The sequence below is a fragment of the Ceratotherium simum genome, chromosome 28 (assembly GCF_057802395.1).
Source record: "Ceratotherium simum simum isolate JZ-2026a chromosome 28, ASM5780239v1, whole genome shotgun sequence".
Lineage (NCBI taxonomy): Eukaryota > Metazoa > Chordata > Mammalia > Perissodactyla > Rhinocerotidae > Ceratotherium > Ceratotherium simum.
Genome location: NC_141927.1, coordinates 10820734 through 10832851, shown reverse-complemented (window position 1 = coordinate 10832851; position 12118 = coordinate 10820734). Strand labels below are relative to the sequence as shown.

General features: G+C 34.9%; 1 protein-coding gene across 28 annotated transcripts in view; it reads left to right on the top strand.

The window, feature by feature from the left end:
• LOC147913319 (uncharacterized) overlaps positions 1-12118 on the top strand; it is a 128349-nt gene that overhangs the window by 40377 nt on the left and 75854 nt on the right. For 6 of the 28 annotated variants that reach the window (XR_015548795.1, XR_015548801.1, XR_015548802.1 and 3 more), the window contains 5 exons: positions 297-442; positions 1364-1501; positions 4374-4539; positions 5593-5746; positions 6705-10793. The exons of 6 other annotated variants lie outside the window; for them this stretch is intronic. The gene's annotated coding sequence lies outside the window, so the exon portion shown is untranslated. 16 more of the 28 variants (XR_015548804.1, XR_015548803.1, XR_015548805.1 and 13 more) reach the window with 8 other exon arrangements.

Sequence of the window (12118 nt, the reverse complement as noted above, 5' to 3'; positions counted from 1 at the left end):
ACAACTTCTAGTGTGTAGGAGTCTGAGAGGATAAATGTCTTTCATAAGCCATCAGAGTTTTGAGTAATTTGTGATGGTAACTCTAGGAAACTAATACAAAGTGTCTGCTTATTATTGTTGAATTTCCTATTGAAGAAGGGAGACCTTCATTTCTGTCATTTTTTGTTCTATGTACTTTGATGCTGTTATTTGGTGCATATATACTTAAAATGTTATATCTTCCTCAACTATTGACCCTTTTATTATTATGAATTCTTTCTGTTTTTCTCTAGTAACATTTTTTTTTTGTTTTAAAGTGTATTTTGTCTGATATTTGTATAGCTACTTCAGCTAATTATTATTGGAGTCTACCACTTCTCACCACCATCATGGCCTCCACCATGACCCTCTGTAGGCTCGACACTCTATTCTCAACAAAGCATCCAGAGAGATCATTGTAAATGTAAGTTAGATATTGTTCGTCTTCTGTTCTAAGTCTTTTAATGTCTTGCCCTTTTAACCCAAAGTAAAAATCAATTTCCTTACAATGATCTACAGGATAATTGCCTTGATATCATTTACGTTTCTCATATCCTTTCCATTGTTTTCCTAGTTACTTTGCTCCAGCCCCTTTGTCTCTTTCTGTTACTCAAACACAGCAGGCATGCTTGTGGCATAGGGTCTCTGCTGTAGTTCTCCTCCTGCCTGGAAGACTCTTCTCCCGTTAATCCATACGGCTATGTTTTCATCTCCTGCATATGTCATTTTCTCAATGTGGCCTACCATGAACGCTGCTTCCATTACAATAGTACAACAGATTCTCTTTATGGCTTTACTTACCGGTTTTTAGTAGCACTTTTTCTAATGTACGATATAATTTACTTTCTTAAAAGGTGAATTCTTTACAGCCTGACTCTTCCAGATAGACTGTAAGCCCCACAGTCTATGTGAGTCTTTTTTATTGCTGTATCTCAAGTGCCCAGAGCACTGTCTACACATAGTATACTATACTACACATAGTATATGCTCAATAAATATCAGAGAGAGAGAGAGAGAAGTATATGGACATATAGATATATATATGTTTGCTATTAATAATCTTTATTCTTATGGAAAATTGTAATAGTTGTGCAGAAACAAAACCACATAAAAGAGTAAGAATTTCACAAATATTAAAGAAAATAATAAACAAAGTAAGCTGTAGTAGTTATAGCAGAATTCATGAAAAGCCTATAAAAGTGATAAAGCTTGTTTGTACAAAGCACACTGTGCACACTCAGGAACAAATATTGAAGAATGACACCAGAAGATTCTTATTCATACAAAACCATAATGATTTTCACAGGAACTTTGTTATAGTTATTCTTTTTTTTTTTTTTTTTAGTGAGGAAGATGGTCCCTGAGCTAACATCAGTGCCAATCTCCCTCCATTTTGCATGTGGGATGCCGCCACAGCACGGCTTGATGAGTGATGTGTAGGTCCGCACCCAGGATCTGAACCCATGAACCCCAGGCTGCCAAGGTAGAGCACATGAACTTAACCACTACGTCACCAGGCCAGCCCCTCTAGTTATTCATTTTTAAAATATTCTGTAAATATAGAATTTCATTTTCCCCAATTCTGGAAAATAAATTTCACATCTATCTATCTATCTATCTATCTATCTATCTATCCATCCATCTATCCATCTATCTATCTATCTATCTATCTATCTATCTATCTACCTATCTTTCTATCTATCTATCATCTATCTAGAGAAAGGAAGGTAGCACCTTGATATAGAAGTGAATGGCAGCCCTTTCCAATTGGTACACAACCATGTGGAGTCAGTAGACACATTCTGAGAAATGAATTAATATCCTACCTGTTTTGATTCTCTCCACTTCAAGAATCTTCTTCTTCATGAGGTGAAACTTGGGAATCTCTTATCAGACAGCCTCGATAGTTGACTCTTAACCTAACTTTATTTGATTGGAAGTTAGCAGAGATCTGCATGAGGGTCTGTAATTTGTTTCTCCAAAGGTGCTAGAGTTTAGTTATTTAAAAATTTTCAACATTTTTAGTTATTTGCATTTTATAATTGTTATAGTTGGAAATCGGAGGAAGATGTATCAGACACTGCTAGCTGGATGCCACAAGAGGCCAAAACAAACATTTTTATATAACTGCAATCAACACACATTCTCTTATCTTCTGCTTTTACCCACGTTTGTAGTTAAAAAGTAAAAACCCAGTGAGCACAAAGTGAACTGTTTCAACCAGGCCTGCTGCTATTAGGAGACATTTGAAAGAATCACAAAGGAAGTAGTTGTAATGTAAAGGTCATTGCAAGATTTGAAGAGACACTTTCTGTAGAACTCTGATCAGGAGTTTTTATTTTTACTCAAATGTCAGAAAAATTGATAAAAAGCCTCGCGGTGCAGCAATTCAGAGGGAGAGAAGGGACTTTGAAAGCAGTCATTTTGCTTATTAGAGAACAACTTCATATCTTCATGTTCCTACATACACATGGATCTGTGCACCAATAAATAAAAACAGAAACACCTCATGCTGGAGAAATTCAACTGATGTTCTCTATTCTTTAAAGTCTTAACTTTAAAAAAGAGCAGACTAAGACAGATGCTTCTCTGTAATTAGTATCAATCAGGCCTGACACAGAAAGTGACCCAACCAGCATCGAAGTGGTTTGGATCAATCAGCAGGATCTTTTACTAAGGTAGGACACAGAAAAGGAACAGGAACTCTTACAGTCCCTCTAGCCTCATTTTTAAAATACATTTTTACAGCCTCATATCGTATTCAAGACTTTCTTCAAGGAGCTCTAGTTACTTTTATTGGGTATTTAGACACCAAGGTCTGGGCAATATGTATGCTTTACTGCTGCAGGAAATGCTGGTTCCTGATAGTATCTCTTTGTTTAATCATTTGTTCTATCTTAACGATAGAACAAAATCCTACTTATGTACACAAAATATTTCTAGAATCATTATACTGATGACTATCCCCAAAAAAAACTTAGTAAAAAAGATCATGATTACCTGTCAGATTATTTGTCTAAGAATATACATTTGAATACTGTGCTCACACGTTACTTAAAATAATTCATTTTTGCACATGTGGCTTTGCTGTAATTCAGTATATAGTTAGGTAAATTTTGTACCTTTTCTATTCAATTTTATGTTTTGCTTTTTTTTAATCTTTTTGATTTTTTAAGACTATATATTGTATGCATAGAATCATGTGTCTACCAGCCGAGATCCACACATAATGAACTCTACTGCATAAAAATTAAAAAAAAAAAAAAAAAAGAAAAAGAAAAACAGAGGTTGGAGTGATCCCAGGAAGGAATGCAGATAATGACAAACAAACATAACTGTATCACAAATGTATGACACAACCTCAATACAGAGGGTGAGAAACCAGGAAGTGATTTAAGTAACTTTGGAAAATCAAGTTTGACTGGACACTGTAAAGCCAAAACCATAGGAATTGAACCCAAATACTGTTCCCTAGTTAGTAAATTTGTTTTTCATAAGGTACAAGTTAGCAATTATGAAACTTTTTTTTTTTTTTTTTGGTGAGGAAGAATGTTCCTGAGCTAACATCTGTGTCCATCTCCCTCTATTTTGTATGCGGATGGCTGTCACAGCATAGCTTGATGAGTGGTGTAAGTTCTCGCCCAGGATCTAACCCACGAACCCTGGCAGCCGAAGCAGAGCACAAGAACTCAGCCGCTATGCCACTGGGCTGGCCCCTGAAACTACTTTTTATGTATGCTAGGGTTGATCAAATAAGTAAATATAGTGAAGATAATGGAAGACAGGTTTCTCAGGTTCTTTGTAACTTGAGAGAGAGAAGTTACAAATGAACAAGAGAGGAAGACTACAATGAACCATGCAATGCTAAGTTAGAGCCAGAGATATCAGCAGGAACTCATGTTTAACAGAACTGATTATAGATATGTTTGTACACATGCATTAGTATGCTGGCATAGATTTCTTAGCTCTGTCTCCTAAGAGGACCCTCCAGCAGCTGGGTAAAACTACCCAGTACCTAGAGCTTGGTTTCTAAATACCATTCTCCACGAAAAGGAACCAGAGCACCTTGGAGAAACGGCTGATTCTAAGACTGAGTCAGGGAACATACAATATGATCCTGGAACACACACTCAAGGAGAAGGGTGTCGAGCTCCACCTTCTGGTGTGGGGCAGTCGGGGGAGTTGTGGTGGGGAGTGTCTACATGAATTATTTGGATTTGTCCTTTCTTTTATACCTACCTATTTATTCATTTATTTATTTACATCAGTATAGAGTTGTGGACATTTATTTTATTCTTTGGGTTGTAATATAATACTATCATTGTTTATATATTTTGGTGCTCAAATGATTTCAGACTTGGACATGTACAGCTCCTTCAGATTGGCTGCTGTGCCCTTTGACATGCCCCCATCCTGGGCAGGAACAAGAAAATGATTGGGTCATGGGATCAGAAACATTCTTCTAGCGGAGTCCTCTCCACAGGGAAGCATGAAACCAAGCTACAGATGATTCTCCTTCTGGTATAAAATTATTTTAGGAATAACACTTCAGTGAAAAAAATAACACCTTTTAAAATTATTTTGAATCTAAATCAATTCTAGTTGGTCTTCTTTTTTAATTAGTTAAAGTTAAAACAAATATGTCTGACATTTTACCATAGCATTTGTTGTAGTTTTACTGAAGTACAACACACAAATAAAATCTGTCGATAACGGAAATTTCACCAGGACGAAAACGATGAACATCTGCTGTGATATGAAAAACTTATATTCTAATCAAAATAATTTTACTTCTTAAATAATTCATGGGAAGATACAAGATTAGAGTAAGTGTTTATTGGTTAAACTCCAAATTCCATAAAAGCCAGTTTCTTTTATTTTAAACAAAGTGGATTGGAAAATTTAAATATAGCAATGCCTAGAAAATGGGGCTGCTGGTTATGGTGCTACATATATCCATGAAGTAAAATTTGCCAATAAAATTATATTCCTCTCCACATTATTGGAGTTTGCAATATATCTAGGAAAACTAAATGCTAATTACAGTGTATGGTACTTTTACTAAAGCATGGGCCTTTGACAAACACCCCCAATTATTCTCCTTGGGTGAAACATCTGTTAAATTTGCTATCTAAAAAGAGGTAATATGTTATTTAAAATTGTGTTCCAAAGTATACATGTGATGATTTGACTTTTAACTTTTTAACTGTGAAATATAACGCATATGGTGTAGTCCACTTACTATTAATGAATGGTGTAACAAATTATTAAAAATTGAACAGACTTGAAATCATGATTACATTGTCAATATTCCAGAAGCCCTTAGAATAACCCTTTCCAACTACCTACATTCCTTTAACTTATAGGCATCACTATCATGATGTTTATGGTAATCACACCCTATTTGTTGAGAATGGTACCACCTAAATATACGTATATCATTATACAATAGAGTATAGATTTGCTGTTATTTTACTATATGTACAGGAAATCATCAAATGGGATTGTTTTCTGGTTGCTGTTTCCCAGCATTATGTTGTTTTAATTTATTCATATTCTTGTGCATAACTGTAGATTTTTTTCCGTTGCTGTACGTGGTATTCATTTGTATATAAATGTCAAGAGGAATGGAATAGAATAGAACGGAATGGAAGAGAAGAGTAATAAAAAGGAAAGAAACGACACTGAGTCATTGAGCTTTTCCTTGTTTATGGCCAATAAGAAAAAGGTGAGAACTATTCTGATGCTCATAATAAGACATTACTCCTGAGTATATTTCTAAGAGGGGAAATGTTGAAACAGAGGGGATATAAATCTTGAACCTTGTAGAAACGCCGTTCTGTTTTCTAAGGTAGTTGTTTCAGTGTCCATTCCTATCAACACTTGAAAGTCCCAACTATTCTATATATCTGTCAATAGTTGATACTGTCAATTTTTTGTCCTATATTGTCTCTTTATAATAAAATTGTTATTGTGTTAGTCATTCTAGTGAATTATTGAAACTAAATGGATCATGAGGATCCCAAGTTTATAGCCAATTGGTCAGAAAAGCAAGTGGCCTGGGTACCCCCAAAGTACAACTGGGGTCTGAAGTAAGGGCATTCTTGTTGGAGACTGTGTCCTTTAACATGTAGTGTCTGCTCTAGCTCTGGGTTGTCAGTACCAGAATTGAATTGCAGTGTACCCCAGTTAGATTTTTAACAGAATAATGGGCCCTAAAGACTGGCCAATAGTCTCAGGATCTGACAGGCCACAGCACGTGATTACTATGAACTGCTGCAACTAGATGGAATATAGGAGTGATGGGAGTAGTACATTAATTTTTTTAAATCAATTGCACAAGTTCAAGATGAGAAGGATGTGATTTTTGAATACTTCCAACTTATATCTCTGATAGCCTTGGCTTACTTCTAGGGTCGTTTTCACATACTTTTTTTGAAAGAGTTTTCTAGATGCTTTTCATATCTCATTCTTTCCTCAAGATTCTCCAGTGAGGCTCCTGTCCCAACCCCATTTCAATGTGCATCTGTGTCTGTCTGGTTTCTCCATGTCATGCCTGCTTACAAACAATCAGATTGGTTCTTATGATTAAAACTTTCCAATGGCTCTCATGACCTTAGGAAACATTTAAATCACTGTCTATGACTTAAGATCCTTTATAATTTGGCTTCTTCTTATTTTTCCAGAGTTATCCTTCTATATTCCCTCAAACTGCAATGCTGCTACGTTGAATTTAAGTTCCTGAAGTGACCCATCTTCCCTCTTGTCAAGATAAGTGGTTTTATCTGCACAAAATGTTCTTCACTTACCTATTCCCCTAGATATGAATGCATGAAGTAGCTGAAAAATACTCTAATTTTAATTTAGAGATAGATGACTTTGCTTACTAACTGCCTGAGGGTTATGGAATTTAAATAACCTATACAATTAGGGAATGACCCAGAGACTTCCTATAAGTTTCAATTTTCTGTGATCCTTGATTTCAAGAATACACTGATTTAGTGAATAAATATCTAAAATTTGAAAAACTGTGAGGCAAATTCCAGAGTTCTCTGAAATATATCATAGCTGTAATTTGAATTACTCTTCCAAACAAGTTATGCCAACACTGCTCATGGGCAGTTATCCAGGTGTGTGTGTGTGTATGTGTGTGTCTGTGTGTGTAAAGCGTCTCGTAAATGTCCTCCAGATGGTGTGATGAGTAGAGGGATTTGCTGCCTTTTTTTCTTAGCATTAAAGCCTTGGGTATCCCCACAGCTATGCAAAGGAAGGTATCCCCGTGGCTTTGTGTGAAGTATAAAAGCTTTATTCTTGTTTTGTAGAAGTTTCTTTTAGCATAGCAACATTCAGAGACGAATCTAAAAGCAAAATAACTTTTAAGCTTGGAGTTCTGCTATGAAGATTACTTTCTTTGGTAAAAAGAATCCCAAATAGTGTCTGAAAATAGGTCTCCATGGGCACATTTTATGATTTGAAAGACTTTTTTCCTTTTTCTTAAAAAGCTTGTTTAGAAGCCTAAATAACTAACTTTAGTGAAAGAGAAAAAGAGCTCACCAACTTTGGAAAGTAGGAAAAGTACCTTACATTGCCTGCCTCCCATCCACAGCTCAGCTGCCAGAATGGCAGCCATACTCCCATGATCAAAATCACCTAATTTTCTAAATACCCATTTTTAGGCGTATAACAACAACAAACATTTTCAATACATCAGTTTGTCATGTTAATTTAATACTTTTTGAGGCTTTCTCATTCCATATTTATTCTGAATGTTTTTTTCTCCTTTACTAAAATTGACCCCTCCTATATACCACTTCACATCCTCTTGGTCTCTATCACTTGTCTCTTATTTCAGCCTTTGCATGGGTTCCAATCACCTTTAGGCAGGTGAGTGGAGATGATCACCTCTTCCTCCACCATCTACAAAGGATGATTTTATGATGTGCTTCTTTGAGGATCCCAAAGGAACGAGCACTTGGTTGCCCCCTGGCAAGGACAACTCAGTGAAACATAATTGTCATGGCTCTCCTTTTCCCCCTTTCTCTTCTCCTTCTTTATTCCCTTTCCCCAGGATGATATTCCCCCCAAAATACCCTTACATATATGTTTGTTTCAGGCTCTTATTTCTAGGGAACCAAACTAAAATGTTCGTCATTGCATCTGATAAATCATTACATATTTTAAGGTTTACTTATTAAATAAATTGCAAACCTATCCTCCTCTTCTATACCCAGTGACATGACTTATAACAGAGCTTTTGTTTAGAGCCTCATCATTTCTCAGAGTAGCCTCCCAGTTTTCCCTTTCCCTTTTCCCCAAAACCTTGGCATTACTGTCAATGTTATCTTTCAACAAATGCAAACTCTGCCATACATCCCTTTATTTACTTTACTCCAGTTACTATCTCAGACACTCAGCATGGTATAGAACACCGCTCAGACACCAGTTAATGGCTGCTTCTCTAGGCTAATCCTCTTACATCCATGCCCTGTTTCCCAGCACATAAATATTGTATTTGCATGTAATAAAAACTTCTAGAAAGATACGCATGGGTATTTTCATAAATGGTCCTTTATTTAACTAAGGAGCTAAGTGTTAATCGAGAGACATATGTATACACTTGCAGCATTGGTTTCCATCTCTGTCCACAAGGCCATAGGGACATTACTCCCTGTCTAGTACATTTGTCATCCTCAAAACAGACTCAGGTATTACCTGGTCTCAAAAAATTGCTTTGATGCCTTCACTTGATAGTGAATTTAACCACTCCTTTTTCTGTACTACTTTGTACCTGGTCCTCTATCTGTTATATCACAATTTATTTTTTCCTTTCAGATATTTGTTGAATTTAATTGTGTGTGTTTATCACAAAACATTTCTTTATACTTTTCTTTTTTAGTAAATTATTGTGCCAGCTAATCTTTATAGTTTACTCCAAGTTTACAAGCAGAGGTTAATTTTCCATCTGTCTGCGATCCTTTCTAAGAGGTTCCTTTCTGAATTTGGTAGGGATTTGGATCAAATGACATTTTTTAAGACTTTCATTGTCTTTTGTAATAAAAATTGAAAAGAAATGACAATTAGAGTCCCTTCCAGTCGATTATATTTGACACCTCACTTTAGATTCTCTATGTAAGCAATGATGAGAGGCCAATCATACGTGAAACACTGAGAAAGCATTATAGAGTGCATGAAAGTGGTAATATAAGTAGTGCAAACACTAAATGACTTACTACTTCAGGGGAAGGATGTATTGATTTTTACTGGGGTGTTTGGAAAGGCTTATAAGAGGTGTGGCATGGATTGATTTATTAATGTTGAAGAGTTAGTTCAAAAATCCAAGAGCAGTATCTGCCTAACACGTGACACACCTGTAATACTGAGTACGCTTCAATACATAAAAGATATATACAGTGATAGAAGGGCCAGAGAAATCCAAGTGGAGTACATCAATAAATCAATAACGAGGGTAGCTCAGTGGATTCTTAAGTTCTTAAGTATGATGCATCTATCAAACAAATAACAAGATGAAATAACCTTTTAAATGGTGAAACACTAATTTTATTGGGTGTAACGAGAATCTGATGTTTTCCTACTATTATATTATTATTCAATTTTTTGAAGTTCTGGAAAATGAAACATACAATAAAATTATTTAAAAACTCATAGAAATTTCATAAAAGAAAAATTAAATTATTTACTTTTACTGATGATTTGATTACATTCCAAAATAAAACCCAAATGCTATAATAAAATTAATTTGATTTAAGATATAATGATAAAATATCTTTACATAAGCTGAAAATAAATCATAGCTTGTTTTATTCCAAAAAGTAAATACCTAGAAATTAGAATTTGAAAATCAGATAAAAATCTTAATGAAAGGCATGGAACAATGTTTTTAATTTATTTTAAACAAATGTGAAGAAATTGCATGCAAGTGGAGAAAAATAGAATATAAATACGCAAACTTAATAAAATTATAATAAAAGTGTCAAATTTCTTGAAGTGGATAATTTTTGAAGTTTATGTAGTAATAAATATGTAAGAATTGCCAAGACAATTATTTAAAAAAATGAATATAAGCATAAACAATCTGTGGCAGAACTAATGTGTAGCTACACAATAGTTGACCCCAAATCTCTTCTCCATTGATTAACTTCCAATCTCATGATTAAAAATTGATGAATTTTCTAGCCACCACACTCTTAGGAGTGGTCATGTGACCTAATTTGCCCAATGAGACAGATCTAAGTAACATTGAGGGGTTTTAGGAAGTTATTTCCTCTTTGACTAAAGATATGCCCATAAATAATGTTTGTAAAATTCTTATCTGATAAACAATTTAGGACAGTCACAAAATAAAAATAAAGAGCCAGCCCTGATGGCCTAGTGGTTAAGTTCTGCATGCTCCGCTTTGGCAGCTGGGGCTCAGTTCCTGGGCGTGGAACCACACCACTCATTTGTCAGTAGCCATGCTGTGGGGGCAGCTCACATAGAAGAACTAGAAGGACCTAGAACTAGAATATACAACTATGTACTGGGGCTTTGGGGAGGAAGAAAAAAAACAGAGAGAGAGGAAGATTGGCAACAGATGTTAACTCAGGGTGAATCTTTCCCAGCAAAAAACGAATAAAAAAATAAATAAAAATAAAAAGGTATGCCCAATAATTAAAGTCTCTCCTATTTCTTTCTTCTCCTCACTTTATTCTCCCTTTAGACAAGGTAAAGTGAGCACCTGAGGCATGGAGCTACAGCCACCATCTTGCAATCATGAGGTAATAAGCCTAATGATAAAAATTCCATACATGTAAGCTAGTGAAGTAGAGAGGTAGTAAGTTATGGTCTTGAATAGCATTGTTGAGTCTATAAATCACTTTTTGACCTCATGAATCATGGTTAAAGAATAAATTTCCATTTGTTTATAGCCCCTGTTATTTGCATTTTATGTTATTCCATTTAATACTAATTCAATAAATATTTATGGAGTTTCATCAAATGGTAGAAACATTTCAGGTGAAACTGAAATGTTAGTTAACAAGAAAAAAAAATATTGCTGCCTTCACGGAGCTTAACTTGTTGCAGGAAGAAAAAACATAACTCGTAATTGATGGAGAACCTGCCAACAAAATAATATGGGATAAGGGCGCACTTCCAGCTAAGATGGAAAAACTGGAATTGAATTTGCCCTTCTCCCTGAAACAATTAAAAAAACAGTACAAAATATATGAAACAATAATTATCAGGCATTGGACAGGGCATGGCAGTGGTACTTGAGAGACAGGAAAGAAAAAAGAGAAATGAAAATACATGTTCACCCTAAGATTGGTACATGACTATTCATAGCAGCTTTTTTCTAAAAGCCAAAAACTGGAAAGAAAAAAAAACTTCTCCCTCAGGTGAATACATACACAATTTGTGGTATATCCAAAGAATGGAATGCTAGTTAGCAATAAGAAAGAATTAACTATCCATATACGCAGTAGCCTGGATGAATCTCAAAATAATTACACTGAGTAAAAGAAGCCAGACCAAAAACTAGTATGTACTGACATACTGTACGATCCCATTCATGTATATTTCTAGAAAATGCAAACTAATCAACAGTGATAGAAAGCATATTAATGGTGCCTTGAGAGTAGAAGTCATGGGAGAGACAGAGGAGAGAAGAACATGAAGAAAATTTGGGTGATGGATATATTCATTATCTCAATTGTGGTGATAGTATCATGGATATATATTTACCAATTTTTTCTCAACATTTGTCAAATTACATATTTAAAATATAGCAATTTGTTCTACATCAATTATACCTTAATGAAGCTGTAGAAAATACCATCAAGCCCCAAACACCCACAAGTTCCTCAGAAGATGATGTTTTTCTCTGTGTAAACATTGCCTAACTGCCTTCAGGAGCCTCAAATTCTATTAAAATTTTTTCTTTTCAAATAACAATAGCTAAAAGTTATGATTTTACCATATGCCAGACAGAGTGTAAGGCTCTGCATGCATTGTCTTTGCCTGAAAATTCCACAGTTTAGAACAAAGTTTCTGAATCTAACATCAAATATATATGTAATATATATTTTTATATATTTATGTA